Consider the following 25,454-nt stretch of genomic DNA (forward strand, 5'->3'; position numbering starts at 1 on the left):
CCGGGGAACGGGATTGGACGGACAGCTGCAAGGGTCCCGCCCCGTGTCTGAGGTCGGGGGCGGGCCGGGCCTGCGCGGAAGTGGGACGCGACCCTGCCTCTAGTGGGCGTCTTGGGTCCCGGCTCTGTTTTGGACTGCTGGCCTGGGAAGGGCTCCCCGAGTGCCAATTGAGCGGTCCTAACTCTGCGGGGCTGCAGCTTCCTGCATGATGCTGGGGAACTTGGCGCCTGACCCAGGATATAGAAGGCACTCTGGGCAGGCCGCGCTCCGCCCACGAAGGTACCCAACCCTCTGGGATAGATGCAGGAACCGATGGCTAGGACCCATTTTCACCCAACTTCTCGCCCCAGCTCTGGCTTACCACACGCTCCTCCCTATTCCCAGTGAGCCGCTTTTTGCAGCACCAGGCAAACACTTACACGAGTGCTTTGTAAAGGAATCTTATTGTCCACCCCGTGTCTTGGCAAAAGAACAGTGATCACACGGATTCCTACTTAGGCTCTTTCCTTTCATCTTCGGAGGCAGAGTTTGCCCAACTCAGGTATGCCGCAGCACACTACATCATCTCGGGTCTCCTTGCCCTTCAGCAGCTCTTCCTTGCTACCCAAGGTATTTGAATACCCCAGGGATGCTTACCCTGCAAGTTTAGGGGCCTATCCGATGTCTTTTACTGTTGTGCCAAGAAATGCAATCTTTAACCAGAGTGGAGCTACCCAAGTTCTAGAAGATCATAATGTGATTAACTTAGTTTCACAGATTAACTCATTTCGCTTTTACCTTCTGAAATGAAATATACTGTTTCATTTTTAATTTTAAATACACTTTCAATTTTTTGTGGAAGGAAAGACCAAATGTTTACACTGACTCTGAACTAGTTATCAAACATAAAGATTTAGATTTCAAATTAACATGTCATGACAGGCCCCATTTCTTTGTCTGTCATTTCTAACTCCTTTAGCAGTAAAGTTTGACCTGAATGGAACTGAGGCTATGTGTAACTGAATGTTCATTTGGTGTAAATATTCATAAGTTTTCTACAGAAATATTGTGTTTGATTACAGTACAGCTTTGTGGAAGTGCTGCATAATATATGGCAGACATACTATTCTAAGAAAAGTTCTGAATTTTGAAACATATCTAGCCAAAAAGACTTTAAATAAAGGATTAGGAATTTGTAGTTGTAATTTCTGAAGGTGTGATAAATAACTTTTTCTTTCATGTATAAGTGCGATGCTCTGGATAATGTTAAAGTTTGCTTACAAGATAAAGTTCCTAAATTGAGTAACTAAAAACTACTCAGAAACCTTCGTTGTACTTTTTTTCTCCTTTTTAGTGAGTTTTGGCATCTCTAAAAGTTTATGCATGTTTAATGCCTGTTGGTGCATAGAATTTAAAACCATTTCGCTGCACTCTTTTTCCTACTCTTGTTGTTTATTTCAATGGAAACAAGATGTTTCTGTAAAGATTCCTGAATTCTTGGATAAACAAAATGTTGTGGGAGTGAAAAAATGAATGGAACACAGATTTGAGTATGTAGAAAAAAATCTTTTAAAATATGTTATACTGATAAGCATATATACCCCAAATCACCAAAAAACAGGTATTTTAAAATAATTTATGTTTGGCTTCAAAATATGTGATATATATTTTAATGATAGATTCCAAATTATGTTGCATTCAGGTTAAACTTGAACAAGTTTGCATTTCTTAGAGTGGACTGGGAGATATTGACTGGTAAGGAAGATGTTTTAGACACTTGAAGTATTTCTGATAGCAAGAAGTTGTTCCAAGATTAAAAATTGACTATGAGTTGGCCGGACGCAGTGGCTCACGCCTGTAATTCCAGCACTTTGGGAGGCCGAGGTGGGTGGATCATGAAGTCAGGAGATCGAGACCATCCTGACTAACGTGGTGAAACCCCGTCTCTACTAAAAAAAAAATGCAAAAAATTAGCCGGGCGCGGTGGCGGGCGCCTGTAGTCCCAGCTACCTGGGAGGCTGAGGCAGCAGAATGGCGTGAACCCGGGAGGGGAAGCTTGCAGTGAGCCGAGATGGCGCCACTGCACCTCCAGCGTGGGCAGCAGAGTGAGACTCTGTCTCAAAAACAAAAACAAAAACAACAAAACAAAAAAAATTGACTATGAGTCAAAATTTTCTGGAGGAAAATTTATAAGTAGTACAAGTGGTGATAATTTTTTAAGTTGCCATTAAAAAATATTTTATTTTTGTTCTTCTGTAGTTCTTACTCAGCATACCACAAATTGCAAAAGCCTTTATAGATAAGTCTAGATAAATTTCACCATTAAAAAGTATTAAAATGCTAGACTAAGAAGTTCATATTTCAATCTGCATAACTGGCTTCCTGGTAAGATTTGTGACCCTAATAAGTAAGGAGATACGGTAAATAGCCCTAATCTATGGGAGATCTGTAACCTCATTTCATCCTGGTGTATAAAATGAACATGTTGAAGAAATAATTTTGTGATGTTTCTTCTTTTTAATGGGGGGGCAGTAGAAATATGGTCATTTTGGTAAGTAGCCAACAGCAAATTAAAGTACACTGGTCGCAAAGAGGTCAATGTAGCATTAAAAATGAACTCCACTGCCAACAGCAAATGAACAGTGTTTGATACAAAAGATCTCTTTTTAGTACTAATCATTGATTTGGGGTTGCTTTTGATGATATTTACTGTGTATGAAAAGTTGCCACCAAAATCTGAGGGGAAGAGTTAAGATAACTATGATGTTTTTACATCTCAGAAAAAAATGCCTTCTTACTAAACAAAATATAACATTTAAAACTTTTGTTAACATCTTTGTTGAAATATAATTTACATACCATAAAGCTCTGCCGTTTGAAGTCCACAAATCAATGGTTTTACTATATTCACAGGGTTATGCAGTCACCAGAATCTAATTTTAGAACATTTGGTTTAAATATTTAAAAAGATTATTTTCTTCTTACTCAAATCTCTGTTCCATTCATTTTTTTTTCAGTCCCACAACTTTTTCTGTATCCAAAAATCCAGGCATCTTTACAGGAATATTTTGTTTCCATTGAAATAAATAACAAGACTAGGAAAAGAGTGAAGCAAAGTGGCTCTAAATTCTGTGCTACCAACAGGCATTAAACATGATTCATCAACTTATGAATGGATAAACCACTTTTTGTTTGTCCATTCATCAGTTCATGGACATTTAGGTTGTTTCTACCTTTTGTCTATTTAAATAATGCTACTATAAACATTTGTGTACAAGCTTTGTGTGAACAGGCTTTCAATTATCTTAGTATTTTAGGAGTGGAGTTGTTGGGTCATATGTTAACTCTATGTTTAACATTTTCAAAAACTGTCAAACTGATTTCCAAAGGAACTGTACTGTTTTTACATATCTGCCAGCAATATATGAGTTTCAATTTCTCTGTGCATTTAGTTACAATAACAATATAACAGCCCTCGTTACTGTATTTTTAAAAAATTATAGCCCTTCTAATGAGTGTAAAGTGGTGTCTTGTGGTTTTGATTTACATTTTTTTGTGAAGACTAAGAGTGTTGAGTATTTTTTCATGTGCTTATTGGCCATTTATATATCCTCTTTGGAGAAATGTCTATTAAGATCCTTTTCCCATTTTGTAATTAATGCACATATTTTAAAATTATATTAAAATTAGGCAATGGTCTGACCATAAAAAGGCTGCTTATGGAATACTGTTATGTTAAACTTCACTTACAGGATGTTAAATCCTTAGAACTGAGATTTTCCCCAGAAAAAGATTAATGGAAACGTCAGTTGCTTTTCAGACTTAATGCTGCTTCAAAAGATGGTTTTACACAAATAATTTTTAAAAACTTTAGCACACAACGAATCGTTTTTAGTTTGGTATGGGTCCACATTTCAGCATTTAGTAGTGGTCCTGAACAGAAAGTGAAAAACACAGCAATTTTCCAGGAGGTCAAGTCTGCCAATTTCAGGGATCTGCTGTGTACCCCTATTTCTTTCTTAATCCCTGCTGAGGATCTTGAGAAGCAGGAGCAGCACCAAAACCAAGGCATGCACTGTATCCAAGGTTCTTTTTGTTCCAGTTGTCGGATTCCAAACTAGACCCCAGTGGATTGCAAGGATGACCAAATGAGAGCCCTGTTTAAAACTTCTTCAATTTTTAAAAGCAAAAGCAATTACAAGAAAATAAAACAATGCAGAGGGATCATGTATGCTTATAAGTGTCTTCATGTGGTCTTTCTCCAGGTTTAACCACCAAGGACTCTGAGAGCTGGCAGGTCTGAGTAACCCTGGTAACCATTCTCTTCACCTTATCAAAACCTGAGCTAAAACCAATGCATCAGCTGATGATGACAGCTGGCAGGGCTGATGACCCAATATTCATTTCCCAGGCTGGTGGAGAGTGAGTAAATGAGATTCTAAAACTAAACAAGGGAGGTCAGAGACTCTTTCCAACCTTACCTGATGGCTTCTGGCCAAAGCAAGGAAGTGTCTTGGAAGGTGTTGGTTGGTGATGGTGTGAAAAGACACTTGAGGAGGAAGGAAGAAAAAGCAGCACCCCGTGATAAAGGCGGGGGAGAGAAGATACGGGGAAATCCCTGAATTCCTCACCAAAGGCCAATCTCAGAGAGTAGTGGAGGGGTTACAGTCTATGCTTTGGCCAAGGGAGGGAGCAGAGGAGGGGGCGTTAGGATGATGGCTTGAAGAGGCATCATTTAAGACTTAAAGAAACCAGGGGTGCAGGTAAAGCATCCCACACACTAAGCAGTAGTCCCACAGGCTGCGACCTGAAACCTTCACATCTACTCTTAACAAGCCCCCCATGCTAGAGGGCTATTGCAAGGGGAGAAGGCAGAGACCCCAGACCATGTAATCAACAGCAAGGTGATTGTGTGATGTGTCTTTTCACAGTTGAGTTATTAATAGATGTGCCACACCAGCTATAATGGGAATCAATTTAAATATACTTTTTTGATCCCAGACGTTCAACTACATGGACAGTAGTTACATTTAGCACAACTTACATGTTTCAAATGGATAAAAAATTAATATCATTTACACTATCTTAAGATAAATTTACTTTGAATGGGAGCGTCCTTTCCAGAATGTTGAGATCTATAAGATGTATCCGGAAAATGTACTACTGTGGAAAATGAGGACTGCTTAAATCGAAAGGGGAAGGGCCTGTGGTTTTTCTTTTTGATTAACTGCTGTAACACCGTCCCTTCAGGCAGCTGAGGGAGTTTCATATTTTATTTAGACATCATTAGGCACTGAAGCTCTTGCAGGACAACTTTGATACTATATGAATTCTGTCATTTTGCTAGCACTGATATGGCTCTTGGGTTTACCACTCCATTAGAACTATTAACTCCATTCATATTAATTTTTGTTACAAATCTTACAAAGGGGGGTGCTTCTGGGTATTTAGGTCCACATTCTATTTTAAGCCTGCATATTTGGTTTTCATAAATTGTTCTTGGAGGCCCAATTATCATCCCCCGTTCATCTTTTAAGTGTCGTGTCTTCGTCACCTTCTAGACCCCAGCTAATTGTGCCATTTTCTATTCCTTTCTGACCTTCTTCAAGTTCTTCCAACAGTTGGAAATTGCAAAGGACTTTTACTCCTGAGTCCGTGGTGGCTGCTATCTTGCATTGCTGTCGCTCCTCTTTACAACCCATTTTTAATTGGATTGTGAGTTGTAAAGTTTCTTTATATAGTCTAGATACGAGTCCTTTGTCAGATATATGATTTGCAAATATTTTCCTCGCCTTATTTGGGTTGTCTTTGCACTTTCTTGATAGTGTCCTTTGAAGCACAAAAAGTCTTTCATTTTGATGATCCCAACAAATCAATCTTCTCTTTTATCACTTGTGATTTTGATGCTGTATCTAAGAAATCATTGCCTAATCTAAGTTTGCAAAGATTTACTTCTGTATTTTCTTCAGTTTTCTAGTATTTGCTTGTACACTTGTGCCTGTAATCCAATTTAAGTTACTTTTTGTGTATTGTATGAAGAGTACAAATTCTTCTTTTGTGTGTGGAAATCCAGTTTGTTCCAGCACCATTTGATGAAAAGACTATGTTATTTGTCCATTGAACTGCTGTGGCATTTTTGTCAAAAAAAAAAAAAAAAAAAAAAAAAAATCAGTGGACCACAAATGGTAGAGTTTACTTCTGAAGTCTTAATTCAATTTTATCTATCTATATATATATCTGTTCTTATTCAATGCCACACTGTCTTGATTACTACAGATTTTTAGATTTGAAATCTGGAAGTCTGAGCCCTCCAACTTTATTTTTTTCAAGATTGTTTTAGTTACTTAGGATCCATTGCATTTTTCCAAGGTCATAACATTTGGGAATATAGCTAGGTATACCAGAGTATAATATTTAATTTTCATTTAGTACAGAAATATTGACTTTTTATGTATGCTATGCTTCTGAGAAGCCAATCTAACCTAGTTAATGAACTGGAAGCCAATCTAACCTAGTTAATGAACTGGCACTATCAATGTTCTTGTTTTTCCAGTATCACCCAGGCATATTTTCATCTACACAGTTATGAGAAATAAAGTATTAACAACTGTAAAGTTCAATATGAATATTTATTAATAACACTAGGCCTATAATCCATATATTGCATAATATTCATGTTAATGGTATCTAGGGATTTTTCCAAAATATAGCTATCCCAGAAAATAGGGGAAATTATGTTTATTTACCCTCAAAAAGAAACCAGTTTTATTCAGTTTAGTTTTAAATAACTACCCTATAGTTTACATAACAAATGCTGTGATCAGCCCTCTAATGAAACATCAGTGGGTGAGGGTTGTGGGGGAAGAGGGCTGATCAACAGGCCATATGTTCCTAAGTAAATTATATTATCAATAATCTGATTTTGAAAATCATCCTAGAACATGGCCACCCATCGAATTGTGGGTGACCTGCCCAATTATACTGCATCTTGCTTGCTGTCATTTGAACCTGACCTTTTTGAATTTGGAGAATATTCTTCAATTTTTAATTATGTTTTAATAATTATATGGAAATGTACCACTAGCAGTTTAAATTTATAGCCTTTCAATTAGCATTCAGTACTTAGAGAAAAATGTCAGATGTTGAGTATGGCTTGTAATTTACCTTTCTAGTACAGTATTTTGTCTTTTTAAGATTTGCATAGCATATTCCAATAAATGCCTATTAAAAATGAATATACATTTTTTGAAGTATATTGAAACTCTTGTATTATTTAAAATACTTCTGGTGACTTAGCCATCATTCTGTTTTTTTCTTCTGTCCTTAAGCTATTAGAAGGCAGATCATAAACCAAACAGAGAGAACTCCATTATGGGTTTATACAGAAGAGATCATGTTATTCTGTGTTATTTTATCATTGGCACCTTTAGTAGTTTGCAACTCCTCTGAGCTCTGGGATTTGTTTGTTTGTTTGTTGCGTATCATACCTGTGAGTAAAATTAAATGTTAAAACTTAACATTACCAAATACTTTTTAAAGGTCTTAGAGTAAGTATTCTTATATCACTCATGAGATGAGGTAAAGTCTCTCCTAAACTCATGAAACTTTAAAAAATGGGAAGCACAAACAAAATTTGGATTTTCCTTTAGTATATGTCAAGATAATTTATATTTATGATGATCTGAAATGTTGCATGATGAACCCTCTGTAATGGCAAAGAGATATATAATTGTTCTACATAGTGTTAGAGTCACGTCATTTATTATAGTTTTATTCTTAACAATCCTTATATTACAAAGCAGAGGCACATGAAGCATGGTTTGTACAACCATCCCTAATATCAAGAAGCTGAAGGAGGACAAAGCCCACACTCCTAAATCAGTCTTTTCCCCGCTTCTAATATCATCCTTAATCTACCATGTCAAGTTCATCTAAAAACATATTATTAATATTTTAACATATGAGGGACTTGGGAGATATACTGTGTACAAATAAGATCTCAATTTTAGGGAAATTAATTAAACACAAAAATTGTTTTCTTTGTTTTCCTTCTAGTCACTGGTTACTTTTCTAACATAAACTCTTAAGGCTACTATACTTTGAAGAGGTGGTTTTACTTTCTATTACAGCCCAGATGGAACTACTCTTCCTATTGAAACTTCTGACAACCGCTGATATCCCCTATATTCCCACTTCCTGCCTAGCTTTTACTTTAGTTCTGCACATTCAGTATCTTTAAAATGTCGCATATCAACTAGCGTATTTATGAATTCCTTCTTCGAAATTCATAGGACTTCTAAACCCATCTCTGTTTTCTTTCCTGTTTGTTTTATTTTGATTGCCTCTGGCCATATCAACTCAAATGACCCTAAAGCTCATAGGACACATAGTAGGTGTAGCCAGGCTCACACTAGCAAAGCACAAAGCACTATGTTGACAGATCTTGGCAATAGAAAGCCATTGTAAGTTTGTAAGCTAGAAAATATTTTAGAAAGTATAGCAGAGGGAGGGAACAGCTGTAAAGAGATAGAAACACAGAAGAGTCTCCATCAGTATTTTAATTTTTTAGAAGAAATTTATTACTGAAGGGGTAAAAGCTTACTGCCTAGGAAGCACTCCTAGCACACTGCAGCATTCTTGCTATCGTTTCTGCGTTGCAAAAGGCATGATAACAATACAGAAGTCCATCTTTATGAGGATTGGCATGTTTCTGGGAAGTGTTTTGGTTGCTCTACTTCAGTTACTCCAGTGTCCTTTGAGCTCTGTCTCGGTGGAGTTGGAAGACAGCTCATCTTCATTTCTTGATTACTTTATATTCAGAAGTCATACAAAGTAGATATAAAAATATCAATTAACACAACGATAAATTAAGGATTTTCTTAGGAACGGCTACTCCAATATACTTACTAGACAATTCTGTTAAGTCACAGTCTGTCCAGTGTTTGGAATATATGAGTCCATGTAATTACTACTTTTCAGGAAAATGAAAGGCACTGAAAGATACCTTTTCCCATATTTAGGAGGGTGAGTTTTATGAATGACTTTAAATATTATGCACTTAATGATTATGTTTATTACTTCATACAAAATATTTTTGAGGGCCAGGTGCAGTGGCTCATGCCTGTAATCCCAGCACTTTGGGAGCCTGAAGTGAGTGGATCGCTTGAGCCCAGGAAGTCGAGACCAGCCTGGGCAACATGGCAAAACCTTGTCTCTGCAAAAAATTTTTTAAAAATTAGCCTTGTGTGGTGGTGCACACCAGTAGCCCCAGCTATTTGGAAGGCTGATATAGGAGGATCTCTTGAGCCTAGGAGGTCAAGGTTGCAGCGAGCCGTGATCATGCCACTGCACTCCCACCTGGGTGACAGAGTGAAACTCGTTCTCAAAAATAATAATAATGTTGGGAAATCATTCAATTTAAGCAGGTACTAAAGAAGAAATTAAGGGCTCTTCCTTACTGAAAGGTTTTCCCTGAGAAATAGAAACTTGGCACCTTTATGCAAAACTTCAAATGACTTATTATTAGGTCAATAAAAATAAAATAATGTTGAAGCACTAAGATTGTTAAAGAAGCTTAAAGATATTATTATCATATTAGTGTTTACACAATAGTGTATCTACTTTTATTCAACATTGTCACCTTGCTTTTTGAGGCAAATATATTTTGTATAAAGTATTGAGAATGTCTGAGGTGTTTCCTGTACCTCTTCTGGGTTCTCAGTCTTATCTTGGTATATAAAACCATTCAGGCTTTAGGGGTATCATTTTTTTCCAGATGTAATTTTCCAGATGAGCCTATAATATTCTGGAATAAACAACAAACCATTGTTTATAAAATTTAGAACAACCTTGATAAGCCTCAAGATTCCACAGCAGGACCATTGCAGTTCAGATGACTGGTTGAGGCACGGTAACATAGAGTGCTGAAGGGGAAGTCTAGAAACTTAATTGTGTCGCTAAAAGACATGTGGTCTTGGGCTAATCATTTAAACCCTACTAGTTAGACCTCAGCGTTCTCTTGGAAATAAAATTATTGCTCTCTGTTCTCCAGAATCCCTACTTATTTTATAGCTCTCAGAAACTCCCCGTGAGCTTTACAAGGTATCTCCAAGCAGAGTTCATTGTGGCATTGTCTCCTGCAGGGCAGAAATCCCATGGAAAAGTGGAGTAGTCATGACAAGTGTGTGATTTACAATCCACCACAGGAAACTTGTAGGATTCCTTAGAAAACAAAGTGCGTTCCACCGTCTCTTGAGTCTGCTATTCCCTTTTAAGAAACCTTTCTTCTTATTCTCCCTTTTTTCCTCTTCTCGGCTCTTCACTAGCAATCCAGGCCGACTACACAACCTGTCTCCTCAAAGATCATTTTCACTGCCTGTCTTTTTCACAACCATTGTGACCTCTTCTCAGCTGCAGTTTCACCCTGAGGCCTTGTGCAACTGAAGTTGTCTAACTGGGACAGTTAACTACGCCTGGGCAACTTGATACACTGACCACAGGCTGCCTAATATTGTTTCCTTTTTAGCATTTTAACTACTTTGGACTCTGCTTTGTTTTGCACAAGGTTCACTTCTTTTTCTTTTTGTTTAATAGAAGCTGCTGTGTGACTAGTTAAAGAGGTAAAAGGCTATACAAATAAGTATTTATTGAACACTGTTCCTTGCCCAGCATTATGTTAAATACAGATACAAATCAAGGAGATAATTCTGAATTTCCCAGTTTTCTGTTTCTATGGATATGGCAGCTCATAGAAGGTGAGAGTCCTTAGGTATACTTCATTGTATTTTATGGTGAAGCAAGGATACTGTGAAAAATAATCATAGACTGTCCAAGTATATAACTTCTATACACAATGCATTTGACTTTCTGCTTGTATAAATATAAGTGCTGCACTTATATATCTTTTCATTACTTATACAGTTCTCAATGCTATCCCTTGCATTAAGAACTGTATTAAGAACTGTAAAAATTCAACATATGGCACATATCATTTTATTAGACATACATTGCGTGTCTCTAAGACAATGTCAAGCCAAAGTGGATGCAGCTTGAATTTTTATGTGTTAAAAAAACACACTGGATAAGAGCTTTTACCGCTGAGTTATAAGAATATAGGATATTTTTATTTCTTTGCAACCGTCTGCATTTTCCAATGGCCTAACATGAATAATAATTTTATATAAATATATATGTATGTATGTATACATATAATTGTATATTTGTGAATATGCATATCCATATTTCTAACGGACCTCAGGATATCATAAATTTCTGCATCCTGCCTTCAAAAGTGTTATGTGCCATTATCTCTGTAAGAGGTCAATCATCAGAATCCCAGTAATATTAAGTGACTTATCTAGAATTATTTACCCAGGAAGTGATGAAAGAGAGATCAGAACCAAGATTTATCTAACTACTAGTCTTGTACTTTTCCTGTTTAAATGCAAATGACAGGTGGAATTTTGGGACTCCCCTTTCCTCCAGCAGTATAGATGTGTGCTGCCTGCTTTATGTTAAAACTGGCATTCCAGAACTTAAAGTGTGCAGTCCAGGTTTGTGTGTTTGTATGTCTACTGTCCTTAGTCATTTTAAACATTTTTTATCTTTTTTTGTATATTGAAGAATGTCTTACAGAGTAAAATGCTTATGTTAGACCTTATAAGCATTTTGGTACCTTAAAGAAAATATAACAAAAAACATTAGCAGTGGTTGCTTCTGGGTTATTGGGTAATATTTGTCTTCTCATTTACACTTTGCTATGATTTTTCTTATTTTCTATAATGAGTACTTCATAGTTTACCAAGCCATCAAAATTGATTTATTTATAGAAAGGAGATTAATATTTCTGAGTTCATGCTTTTTACTTTTTCTTCAAGTAAGGAAGAAGTTTTATTCAACAAAGCCAAATATATATATTTATGGTAAATAACATTATAAAGTGTTGCTTTTTAAAAAAAATTCTATCACAGACTCCTTTAATAATCTGTTGGAAGTTATGAAACCTTTCCTTGGAAAAATACAAATATATGTAAAGCCACAAAATGTTATAAGGAATTTCTCGAGGTTCACAGACCCCTGAAGCTCATTAATTTAGACCTCCAGTATTGACGAAAGGATGGGCTACAATTTTTATCAGAATACTTGGGATGTTTGTATTAAATGCAGATTTCCAGCCTTGCCCTTGACTTCCTGAATTGGATGGGAAGAGTGGGGCCCAGGAATCTGCCCCTTCAATAAGATAGTCCTTCCCTACCCTCTAAGCAAATGGAATGCAAAGCAAGTAAGAAAATCTCAGGACCTACATGTCTAGAGGGCTTGTATTAAGAATCCTAAATAAGAATAACACAAACTAAAATGATAGAGAATGTCCAGTGCCAATCCTTGAAATTAGGAGTCTGAGCAGGAGTTTGTTAGGTAGAGAATGGGAAAAGGGTGTGTCTAGCTGAGGAAAGGGCAGAGTTGAACAGGTGGAAGCATGGGCACAGTGGAAAGTATGGACTAATAACAAGTTTGCCTGGGAACCAAAAGTAATTAAATAAAGGCAGCTGGAAAGGCTTATACTTAATCACGATCCTACAGGAGTGGCATATAGCAGTCATGAGGCCAAAAATAGTGATGCCAGACTCGGGCTTGTATTGTCTTGGGAAAATAATATTTAAAGCAATCTCAATAACATGTAGCTGTTAAGTTTCTCATTGTGAGAGTGGAATGGGATCCCATGGGCAAGTATAGAAGTAGTATTTACCTGGAGAAAAGATAGAGGCACTCATGAGAACTTTGGACTATTCCAGAATTATAAAATGTTAAAAATAGAAGAGTCTTTATTTATTATCTCTTTCAACTTTCTCAATTAAAAAAGTAAAATTCTTTGGAGTTTATCAAATCTTGTTTATTACTATTTGAGTTATTAATTCCATAAAGTAAGATAACAAGTTAATACAGCCACCAAAAAGAACAAGATCATCTCCAAGATCATTTCCTTTGCAGGGATGTGGATAGAGCTGGAGGCCATTATCCTTAGTAAACTAACACAGGAACAGAAAACCAAATACCACATGTTCTTGCTTATAAGTGGGAGCTAAATGATGAGAACATATGGACACATAGAGGGGAACAACACATACTGGGGCCTTTCAGAGAATGGCGGGGGGTAGCAGAGGAGTAATAACTGATGATATTAGGCTTAATACCTGTGTGATTAAATAATCTCTACAACAAACCCACATGACAGAAATTTACCCATGTAACCTACCTGAGCATGTACCCCTGAACTTAAAAGCATAAAAAAGTTATTATAATGCATATTTCCTTATTTTATGGTTGAAATGGCAAGTAATGATGTGATTTGCCTCCAGGGCACACACTGGCAGAGCTGAGTTAGGAAACAGTTTTATTACTTAATTGCTTCTTTTCAAAAACATTTTAAAAGTTTAAAAGGTGACAGGGCCTTGCTCTGTCACCAGGCTAGAATGCAGTGGCACAAACATAGCTCACCGCAGCCTTGAACTTCTGGCTCAAGTGATCCTCTCACCTCAGCCTCTTGAGTAGCTGGGACTACAGGCATGTGCCACCATACCTAGTTAATTTAAATTAAAAAAAAAAAAACAAATTGTAGAGCTGTGGTCTGTGTCATCCACACTGTTCTTGAATCCCTAGCCTTAAGCAATCCTCCCACCTCAACCTCCCAAGGAGCTGAGATTACTGGCATGAGCCACCATGTCTGGCTAGATTACTTCTTAAATTACACCATGCCCAACCCAGATCAGCACTAATTGTGTGTTTGTACATTGTACTATGTGTACTATGTATCTGTAAACCATCTTTGTTCAGATGTATGACAGTGAGAATGAGCATTGGGAAAGCTATAACAACAGGCTGAAGCCTAGTACCTGGCACCAGGAACGAGATAAATACCATGGTAGCCCTTTGGAAACACTGCAATTTGATAGCTCATGAGGAGAAAAGGAGTAATAGTCTACAGAACCATAAGTGTTTTCAGAAAATATGAAATCAATGAGTTGGATTATATTTGTGGTAAATGAAACCTAGGCTTTGGAAATAATATTCAAGCATTAGGAATATTAGTAGTTCTAGATAAATGTCACAAGCCCATAAGCAAGTGAAAGTTTTTGTCCTGGTTAAATACCCTAATATGGTACATTTTAATTTTCTTGTTTGTTCATCCATTCGATAATACTTATTGTTTCCATCACAGTACTAAGAGCAAGAAATAAATTAAGAGAATAAGACTGAAATGCTTTCTAGTCTCATGGAACTCACAGGCTAGACAGGGAGATAGCTGTTAAAAAAAATGAAATACACAAATTTAAAATTAAAATGTTTCACATGCTCTTCCATCTATTTCAAGGACACTTCCCACCATCTCCACCTGGCAACAATTATTCATCCTTCAGCTCTCAGCTTAGATGTTATCTCTTTAGTCTTCCTTTACCACCAAATATAAATTAATATTTTATTTCACCTAACAAACATTTTTAAATGACTTTTACCCAAAAGAAAGGCAATAACCAGTGCTGGCAAGGATGTGGAGATAATGGAACTCTTGTATCTTGCTGGTGGGAATGTCAATTAGTACAGCCACTATGGAGAATAGTATGGAGGTTCCTCAAATTAAAAATAGAAATATCATATGATCCAGCAATCCCACTGCTAGGTATATACTCAAAAGAAACGAAATCAGTATATCAAAGAGATATCTGCATCCAATGTTTATTGCAGCACTATTCACAATAGCTAAGATTTGGAAGCAACTTAAATTGCTTCCTAAGTGCCCATCAACAAGTGAATGGATTGAAAAATGTGGTACATGATGGAGTACTATTTAGCCATAAAAAAGAATAGGATCCCATCATCTGCAACAACATGGATGGAATTGGAATTGGAGGTCATTATGTTAAGGGAAATAAGCCTGGCACAGAAAGACAAACTTCTCATACTTTCAATTATTCATGGGAGCTGAAAATTAAAACAGTTGAACTTATAGGGATAGAAAGTAGAAGGACGGTTACCAGAGGCTGGGAAGGGTAGTAGGGGTAGTAGGGGTGAGGGGGTAGTGAAGATGGTTAATGGGTACAAACATAGATAGGATGAATAGTATCTAGTATTTGATAGCACAACAAGGTTACTACAGTCAACAAATAATACATTGTAAATTGAAAAATAACTAAAACAATATAATTGGAATGTTTGTAACACACACAAAAAAAGATAAATGCTTGAGGTGTTGGATACCCCAGTTACCCTGATGTAATTTTTAGGCATTGAATGCCTGTATCAAAATTTCTCATGTATGCTACAAATTATAAGCACCTACTCACAAAAATTAAAAATAACAAAATACCTACACAATGGGAAAACATATATTTTCTAATGATATGTAAAATAAGACAGGGGTCTCCAACCCCAAAACCATGGGCCAGTATCTGTCCATGGCCCATTAGGACCTGGGCCACACTGCAGGAGGTAAGCGGTGGAGTAAGTATTACTGCCTGAGCTCTGCCCCATGGCAGAACAGTGGTTGTTTTAGATTCTCATAGGAGTGCAAACGCTGTTGTGACCTATGCATTCAAGGGGTCTAGGTTGTGCGCTCCTTATGAGAGAATCTGAAGCCTGATGATCTGAGGTGGAGCAGTTTCATCCTGAAACCATCCCCCCCAGTCCCCATCCATGGAAAAATTGTCTTCCATGAAACTGGTTTTGGGTTCCCAAAATATTGAGGATCACTGAAATAAGGCTCTAATATCTAGAATATATTAAAAGAAACTCTTACAAATCAACAGCAAAAATACAAATAACCTGATTATAAAAATTGGCAAAGGAGTTAAAAGGACATTTCTCTAAAGAAGATAGACAAATGTCCAATAAGGAGATGAAAGAGGATCAATGTCATTTGTCACTAAGGGACTGCAAATCCAAACCACAATGAAATACTTCTTCATACCTACGATGGGTATTAGAAAAAGTAAAGTAAGTGTTAGAGAGGATGTTCTAGTTATAGATGTGAAGAAATTGGAATCCTTATTTATTGCTGGTGGGAAGTAAAATTGTGCAGCTTCTGTGGAAAAAAATGGGCAGTTCCTCAAAATGTTAACATAGAATTTATGGCCCAGCAATTCCACTCCTAGGTCTATACACCTAAGGAATTCAACAGGCACTCATACAAATCCTTGTACATAAATATCCATTGCAGTACTAGTCACAATAGGCAACAGGTAGAAACAACCCAAATGACCATAAACAGACAGATAAACAAACAATGGAACATTATTCAGTCACAAAAAAGAGCAAAGTATTAATACATGTTACGACATGCATTTACCTTGTAAATAATACAAGAAGTAAAAGAAGCCAAACTCAAAAAGTCCCATATTGTAAGATTCCATTTCTATGAAACACCTAAAGTAAGCAAATCCATAGGAACAGAAAACTGAGAGGAGAGTGGAATGGTGAGTGACTGCTAATGAGTATGCAGTTTCTTTTTGGATTAATTAAAATATTCCAGAATTAGATATTAGTGACTATTGGCCAAATTTGTGAATATGTTAATATATTTTTAAAACTACTGAATGTATAACCAAATGAGTAAATGCTATGATATGTAAATTATATCTTAATTTCATAATGAAAAAATATTAAATATAGGCATCTGCAAAATTTTTGTTTCTTTTTCTTACAACATTCATAATTTTTAGTTTTAAAAATACAAGATAAAATAATTTCAAATTTAAACTGGCTAATTTCCAAACCCATATTTATAAACAATCTGAATTTATAGAAGGATGCAATTTCAATGGTAAATTTAATTTTATGGAAAAGAGAAAAATATTAGGAGAGTAAAACGATGTTCAAAAAATGGGAAAAAAGCAGCCTATATATCTCAAAGAAAATAGATAAGCCACATTTTATCAATTTTGAATCTGTAAAATACAGGTTTTGAATATTCTTGATTCGAGAGATAACTAATTAATAAATTTTTTTTAATTTTTTTTTTTTTTTTGAGACAGTCTTGTTCTATTGCCCAGACTGAAGTGCAGTGGCACCACATACCTCACTGTAGCCTGGAGCTCCGTGGCCCCACCTGGAACTATAGGTATGCAAAACCACACACGGCTAATTTTTTAAATTCATTTTTTTCTAAAACTTGCTTGCAGGACAAAATACAAATTTTAAAAATATATTTTTTGTAGAAACAGGGTTTCCCTATCTTGCCCAGGCTGGTCTGAAACTCCTGGGCCCAAGTGATCCTCTTGCCTCAGCTTCCCAGTGCTGGGATTATAGGTGTGAGCCACAGTGCCTGGCCTTAACAGAAATTTCTAAAACATCAAAAGATGCATCTAAAACCAGTCATTCATGAGCAGTTTTGCTGAACCTTTAGAATCCATGTTGGAACAAATTTTCATTTCAAAAGGAAGCTTAAATATAGGAGCAGCCAAGTCATTTTACCAAATATACTTCTGAAAGAGTATAGAAATCCTATTTCTAGGGAAACAGAATACTGAACTTAAATAAACATTTGTGTTCCAAAGGGCAGTCATAACTTAATGACTCTCCTTAAATGATTAACAAGAACATTTAATTTAAAGTCAACCTGTTTACAACAGAGCCTTGAAATACATTTTTTTTTTTTTCTAACAGAACAGGGAAAAATGTTCAGATAAATACTAACCTGAGCTGCCATTATGGTCTAGTGATAGAACACAATTCAAATGAATTACCATTGGTAGCTTAGTGAATTAAGTGAGAGAAAAAGTCCTCCCACATCTCCTAGAAGGGGAGCTTCAACAAACTTCACTAATTGGAATGAGAAAGACTAGAGAGACTTATATCGTTTATCTCTGTATATAACATTAATAGAAAAACACTAATCTCTGTATATAACATTAATAGAAAAACACTAGCAACATATAATCAGTTACTTGAAATAGCCTATTTCTGTAACCATCCAACAGGTTCTTTCTGCCTACCGCACAAACAAAATCAACTCACAGAGACCATGGCATTACAGTAAAGAAAGACTTTGATGCTGGTGATGCCATGTCGGAGACAAAGTTATTACTCAGATCAATCTCATTCAAGGCTTTTAGGTGAGGGCTTTTCAAAGGTAGTTTGGTGGACAGGGGGCTGGGGTATAGGGAGTGCTGATTGGTTGGGTTGGAGATGAAATCATAGGGAGCAGAAGTTGTCCTCTTGCTCTGCGTCCCTTCCGAGTGGGGCCACAGGAGTGGTTGGCCAATCCAGGTAGAGCCACTGGTTGACAGACATGCCAAAAATCCTGAAAAAAAAAAAATCAAAAGGCCAAACTTATGTTCTACAATAGTGATGTTCTCTGCAGGAATAATTGGGGAAGTTGCATATTTTGTGACCTCCAGAATAATGGCTGGTTTATGTCTACACCTTAGCAGAATTCAGGTACCTCTGTCCTCCTAGCCTGGTGTTCTCTCATTAGCTTTACAAAGGCAGTTGTATTTTGGAGAAGGGCTATTATCGTTTAAACTATAAACTAAATGTCTCTCAAAGTTATCTTGACCTAAGCCCAGTAATAATTAAGGGCGGCTAAAGGCAAGGTGGGGGTTGGTTAAATCAGATCTCTTTCACTGCCATAATTTTCTCACTGCTATAATTTTTGCAAAAGCCGTTCATTTTGACTTTCATCTAACTATTGAGCCTGATATCATAAATATATTAAACGTTAGTGATTTCTGACAACATGATGATTGTCAACATCTTAGTTCTCAAATGTCAGTGAGACTAAATAATGCTTCAATCCTGTTGGTGTCACTGAGATTGTAGAAAGGAAGAAACCAGTCAGGCAGGCAATTAGGGAGGGTCCTTGGTTGAATTCTTTCAAACAAAAGAACAGTCTGCAGGCACAGATAAGAAAACTTGCACAGGGGGGCTTGCCTAAGATGTGCCCACAGCTGCACAGATAAGAAAGGCTAAACAGGTGACTTGCCCAGACAAGCCCACAATGGAAAATTCCATCCCCTGACACACGCACAGTTAAGGGAACAAAGCAATATGGAGTAACTCAAGCTAAGGGCCCAAATGTGCACTAGGAGGACAGGGTGGAGCTACAAGAAATTCATGCCTTATGCAGATGAGATGTCCAGCTATCATCATTTTCTTATAAAAGCCTTTGCATTCAACTGTAAAAACAGCAACCCTCTTCTAGGCCTCCTCTCAGTGGTGGAGAGCGTTCTTCTTTTGCTTATTAAACTTTTGCTCTAACCTCACCCTTTGTGTCCATGCTTGTTAATTCTCTTGATCCTGCGACAAAGAACTCTGGGTGATACCTCACAATGAGAGACTTCTACATTGTGGTACATTGGCAAGACTAACATTTTGGTGCATTGGCTGGGAAAGGAAACATCAGAAGAATGAGTAGGAGTGGACCTCCAACTCTACTTTCATTTCTGAGGCTTTTTACCTTCATTTTTAAAAGTTAAACAAAACACTGGGCCCCTGTCAGCCAGTTAAAAGCTTTTAGAGTGGCTGCCAGCCTTACAAGACTCAGGGGACAGGCTTGCTCTAGAGGACTTTGTCAATCCCCGATTGCCCTCATGTGGTGGGAATGTTGGCTCTGTTCCAATCCAGTTTCCTTTCACAGAGGACCTAGCCATCTATGGGGTTGGAAGTGAGAGACAGGACTAGCTGGATTTCCTAGGCCGACTAAGAATTCCTAAGCCTAGCTGGGGAAGGTGACTGCACCCACCTTTAAACACGGGCTTGTAACTCAGCTCACACCCAGACAATCAGGTAGTAAAGAGAGCTCTTTAAAATACCAATTAGGCTAAAAACAGGAGGTAAAGAAATAATCAAATTGAGAGACAGGACTAGCTGGATTTCCTAGGCCAACTAAGAATCCCTAAGCCTAGCTGGGAAGGCGACTGCTTCCACCTTTAAACACAGGGCTTGCAACTTAGCTTACACACGACCAATCAGATAGTAAGGAGAGCTCACTAAAATGCTAACTAGGCAACAACAGGAGGTAAAGAAATAGCCAATCATCTGTTGCCTGAGAGCACAGCGGGAGGGACAAGGATCAGGATATAAACCCAGGCATTCAAGCTGTCAACGGAAACCCCCTTTGGGTCCCCTCCCTTTGTATGGGAGCTCTGTTTTTCACTCTATTTCACTCTATTAAATCTTGCAACTGCACCCTTCTGGTCTGTGTTTGTTATGGCTCAAGCTGAGCTTTCACTCACCATCCACCACTGCTGTTTGCTGCCATCGCAGACCCGCCACTGACTTCCATCCCTCTGGATCCGGCGGGTGTCCGCTGTGCTCCTTATCCAGCGAGGCACCCATTGCCACTCCCGATTGGGCTAAAGGCTTGCCATTGTTCCTGCACGGCTAAGTGCCCGGGTTCGTCCTAATCAAGCTGAACACTAGTCACTGGGCTCCATGGTTCTCTTCTGTGACGCACGTCTTCTAATAGAGCTATAACACTCACCCCGTGGCCCAAGATTCCATTCCTTGGAATCTGTGAGGCCAAGAACCCCAGGTCAGAGAACACGAGGCTTGCCACCATCTTGGAAGTGGCCTGCTACCATCTTGGAAATGGCTTGCCACCATCTTGGGAGCTCTGTGAGCAAGGACCCCCAGTAACAAAATCATCTATTGCCTGAGAGCACAGGGAGAGGGAGAATGATCGGGATATAAACCCAGGCATTCGAACCCAATCGGGCAACCCTTTGGGTCCCCTCCTGTTGTATGGGAGCTCTTTCATTCTATTAAATCTTGCAACTGCACATTCTTCTGGTCCCAGCTCAAGCTGAGCTATTGCTCCCCGTCGCAGGCCTGCCACTGATTTCCACCCCTCCAGATCCAGCAGGTTGTCTGCTGTGCTTGTGATCCAGTGAGGTGCCCATTGCCACTCCCGATCAGGCTAGAGGTTCGCCATTGTTCCTGCACAGCTAAGTGCCTGGGTTTGTCCTAAGTGAGCTGAACAGTAGTCGCTGGGTTCCACAGTTCTCTTCCATGACTCATGGCTTCTAATAGAGCTGTAACACTCACCGCATGGCCCAAGGTTCCATTCCTTGGAATCTGTGAGGCCAAGAACCCCAGGTCAGAGAACAAAATGCTTGCTCTCATCTTGGGAGCCACCCACCACCATCTTGGGAGCTCTACGAACAAAGACCCCCAGGTAACAGAAGGAGACTCTGGGACAACTGAAGACATCTGATAGAGGCTACACCTCGGTGTTACCTGAAGGCCCCTGGATTAATTCTGCCCCCCAATAGCCCATGAGGGTATTGGCACAAGAACTTCCAGACAATCACATTTCCTTCCTTTCTTTTCACAGCTATCATATCTGCTATCCCTTCTTTGCATGCTATGTTAAGGGACTATTTAAAGCCTGGGGAGATAATCTTGTTGGATAAAGTTAGCAAGTGCCTTAGTAACCAGGAATGTAACTCAAAAAAATTGCTGCTTCTGTGATTTCCTGGAGATAGGGGAATTTCAATATTTCAGTCTAAACTTTCACCTATTAAGGGCTTTTTTGTCCCCTAATAATAGGCATTCATGGCACTGTATGGGAGGATATTTTACCCTGAGTGAATACCCTCCTTTCCATTTGGGTTGTTTTCTTCTCAGTGCAAGAGCTCAGAACTGCCCAGTGAGTTTAAGCAGTTCCTTTATAAGACAAGTTAAGTTTTTCTTACTAGGAAGCATATTATGGGGACAGCCTATTAAATCCAAAACCTCTCTTTCTAACCTCTCCTTGGAAAGCCAGTTTTTTCCCTAACATTTCAAAGCCTACAGCGCCACCTAGTGGGATGGGATTTTTCTCTATGGGGAGCCTTGTCAGCCCTTTGCCCCAAAACTCTAGTTCCCTGATTGCTTTCCCTCTTACATCCCTCTCCCAGTAATCAGTCCCCATGGCCTGTTTGTAATCAGAAAAACTCCCATTTCAGCAGCCGGGAGGAAGCTACCCTGGCAAGACAGATTTTAGCCTCAGTGCTATCATCATCAGAGGCAGGATGGCCAGTCAATTCTTATGTTCTTTTGAGGCATCTGTTCTGCATCCAACTATATTGGCATCTAAGTGAGAAAGGGATTTTATGTTTAGAAGTCAATTCGTCCCATTCTCTAGGAATTCATAACTTTGCCTGGGTGGTAGTAAGAGGAAGTAAGGGATAGATTTAAGACACTCCTCCCATTAAAAGGCCTTGCCCAAATTCAACTACCATACAGTCTCTTCTGAGCCCCTGGGGTACCCTCAGAGCCTTATGGGCCAACTGGATCTAGGAAATCAGAAGGGCAGAGAGCTAGGGCCTCACACAGGTAAACATGGCTACTCCTGCTGACTAGCTCCTCCAGATCCATGGGTAAAGGTCATGCTTGCATCCATGGGTGGCACCTATGTTGGTTTCCAGGACCCAGAGGAGACGGGAGGGAAGAGGAGAATGGGGATGTCCTTTCTGTCTTTCTCTCCACTCTGGGTCACTCTGAAAGGAGGAAGGAGACTTCTTCTCCCCTTTTTCCTAGATAGGTAACAACTCATCTTTAAGCCTGCACTCCCTTTGAGTGCAGCCTGGATCTTCTTTAAACCTTAGACCCTAAAGTTCACTCTGGGAAAGCCCCAACGTCACTCACATATAGAGGTCTTCCAGGATTTAACCCAAGGATTTAAACTCTCCTGGAAGGATGTGATGCTACTCTTAAATCAAACCCTAACTGCTGCTGAGAAACAGGCAGCCCTACAGGTAGCAGAGAAATTCAGAGACAAACAGCATGTCTCCTATAGCTAGTCAAAAAAGCCAGTCAAAAAGGGAAAGAAGGTGAGAAAGAGGCAGAATCCCCATTCCCAGTAGGAAGAGAGGCAGTGTCTCTTAAACAACCTGATTGAGACCCCAGTGATACCTTAGATGAGTGCAAATTAAAACATTTTCAAATGTGCATATTAGAGGGCTTATGGATGACCAGAGCCAAGCCTCTTAATTACTCCAAACTTTCCGTGATAGATCAAAAACTAGCTGAAAATCCCTTGGCCTTTTTGGAAAGACTGAGAGAGTCTTTAGTGAAACACACCTCCCTGTCTTCTGATTCAATTGAGGGAAAAGGTAGAGGAGGGATATCTTAGAATGGAATGATGGCTTGGGACTCCATAAGCTTGCAGTTCAATCTAGCCTGATAAACTGGTCAGTTACAAGCTTTGCTGTAGGACTCCATCTTGTTTTACATTTTGACCTGTAACCACATGGTAGTACTTTATTTTAGACGCTGCCATTTTACAAAGGTGACCCAGGTTCAATCCTGGCTTGGAGAATGAATACTTGCAAGTTAATAGCTGTGTGACTTTTGCCATTTGCTGATTCTCTTCCCCTCCATGAACAACTTCTAGCTCCTTTCTTAAATCTTCCTTCTCTGAGTTTCCTTTAAAGGTTCTAGATTTTGTAAAAGTGCAACCACACAATGGATTCACCCTGCCTGCTGCCTAGACAGAGCTGATTTATCAGGATGGGGAATGGAGAAGGGGTGATTCATGTGGGACTGGCTGTGCAGGAGGTGGAGTTCTGTTACTGCTTGGGTCTGTCTCCCAGAGAATTTGTGGAGCAGAGTTTTTGAGGATGGCTGGTTGATGGGGGGAGGCCAGTGAGCTGGGAGTGCTGATAGGTCAATTCAGAGATAAAATCATAGGGAGTTGAGGCTACCTTCTTGTGCTGAGTCAGTTCGTGGTTTGGGGTCACAAGATCAGATGAGCCAGTTTATGAGTCTAAGTGGTGCCAGCTGATCTATCAAGTGCAGGGTCTGCAGAATATCTGAAATGCTGATCTTAGGAGCAGTTTAGAGAGGGTCAGAATCTTGTGGCCTCTAGCAGTGTGACTCCTAACCCATAGTTTCTAATCTTGTGGCTGGTTTCTTGGTCCTACAAAGCCATTCTGGTCTCCCAGGCAAGAAGGAGGTTTGTTTTGGGAAAGGGCTATTACCGTTTTTGTTTTGGACTATAAACTGTAAGTTCCTCCCAGAGTTGGTTAAGCCTACGCCCAGGAATGAACAAGGACAGCTTGGAGGCTACAAGCAAGATGGAGTTGGTTAGGTCAGATTTCTTTTACTGTCTCAGTTTTGCAATTTTGCAACGGCGATTTCAAAGCTGCTTACTACCCCTTTAAAAGTACCTCGTACACTCATGGTTAAATCATAACCTTAACTGAGGCTTCTTGATTTCACCCGTGAGGTTACTTTTGGTAAAGTTCAAAAACCAGAAATGGTAATTGCTTGATGTGGCTAAAGTCGGGTAACATGAGATTTAAAAGGATTTTCTTAAAGAGTGCTAAGCTTAATTAAAACTGGATATCCAAGCTACAGGTATATGTACAAGGCCTTTATGGTTTCCTCTTCTTGGATCTTGTTTTTCTGGAAAAGGTTTTTTTTCTCAGTCAACTGAATTCTTTTTCTCCACTTTGTCTTGCCACTCTAAATGCATGCATGAGAGGCCCTAAGATAATTTCTGATGGCCTGGGACTCCTTGGGAAAAAACGAAAATGTGCCACAGATTCCATTTTGAGAGAAACCTCCATTTTCCTCATGAAACCCCAGGAATTAGAGGCAGGTAGTTCCCTCTAAAAATCTGTTTTTGTCCTCCAACAATACCTAGAAACTGTATGCTTTCCTAGCCCTGCTCTTAAACAGCACCACCCAAGGCCAATAATTCAATTAGGAGATTGGTGAACAAAAATATCTAATAAATACTGAATCTGCTTCTGTTCACTTGTATAGTTATATATGTGTTGTGTGCAATGCCTATAAAAAGAGCTCTGATTGACTTAAAGAAAACTAAGTGCTTAAATCAAATTTTTAAAGGAAATATAAAAGCTGTAATGCCTTTTAGTTCACATAACTTTAATCTTTAACAAATAAAAATAGTTTTAAAAATAATTGGTAAAATGCAGATGTCAAAATGTAAATAGGTGGCCTAAATCATGTTAAGTCAGATACTAGGTTTGCTAAATGTTTCAAGGTTGTAAACTGCCTGCTTTACAACTTGGTAAGACCTGGGTACATCCAAAATTAACCCCACACTTAACTATGCTGGAAAAAGTCAGACGTTATCTGTGCCTAGTACATAATTAAGACAATGTACCAGTTTTACATTAAAGTTAAAAATTGCCAAGAGTTACCATTATAACATGTAAATGAGACTACTGAAATTAGATTTACATGAAAGGTATGTAAGAACAATAAAATGTGTTTGTGGTAAAAGATTGTAAAAAGACATAGAAATGTAAATCTTGCCTAGGGATAAAGGATTGTTTTAAAACCAATGTAAGGGTAAAATTTGGCTTTCTCTGCCTTGTACAAGATTTTCATGTAATAGTGAAAGATAATGAAAATTTTTAATTTGCCTTGCAGATAAACTGCCAAGGAGAAGAGTGAGAAGACAGGGGACAAACTGTTTGGAAAGCTAAATCTTCCCTCTTAATGAGTAAAGGTTTTTGCCTTGTCTTAAA

At 38.5% G+C, this 25,454-nt stretch overlaps 1 long non-coding RNA gene and 1 pseudogene across 2 annotated transcripts; one reads left to right on the forward strand and one right to left on the reverse strand.

Moving 5' to 3' along the window:
• Nucleotides 1-474: 474 nt before the first annotated feature.
• Nucleotides 475-25,454, forward strand: LOC140709673 (uncharacterized). Of its 2 annotated transcripts, none has more exons than XR_012090376.1 (3): nucleotides 475-609; nucleotides 4,245-4,401; nucleotides 25,357-25,454. It is a non-coding gene; the product is annotated as an uncharacterized lncRNA (long non-coding RNA). The 2 variants fall into 2 exon arrangements; XR_012090377.1 differs by lacking the exon at nucleotides 25,357-25,454 and adding an exon at nucleotides 17,004-17,088.
• LOC119626331 (ubiquitin-conjugating enzyme E2 variant 1 pseudogene) lies at nucleotides 5,060-5,681 on the reverse strand (annotated as a pseudogene).

Source organism: Chlorocebus sabaeus, chromosome 21 (genome assembly GCF_047675955.1).
Source record: "Chlorocebus sabaeus isolate Y175 chromosome 21, mChlSab1.0.hap1, whole genome shotgun sequence".
Classification (NCBI taxonomy): Eukaryota; Metazoa; Chordata; class Mammalia; order Primates; family Cercopithecidae; genus Chlorocebus; species Chlorocebus sabaeus.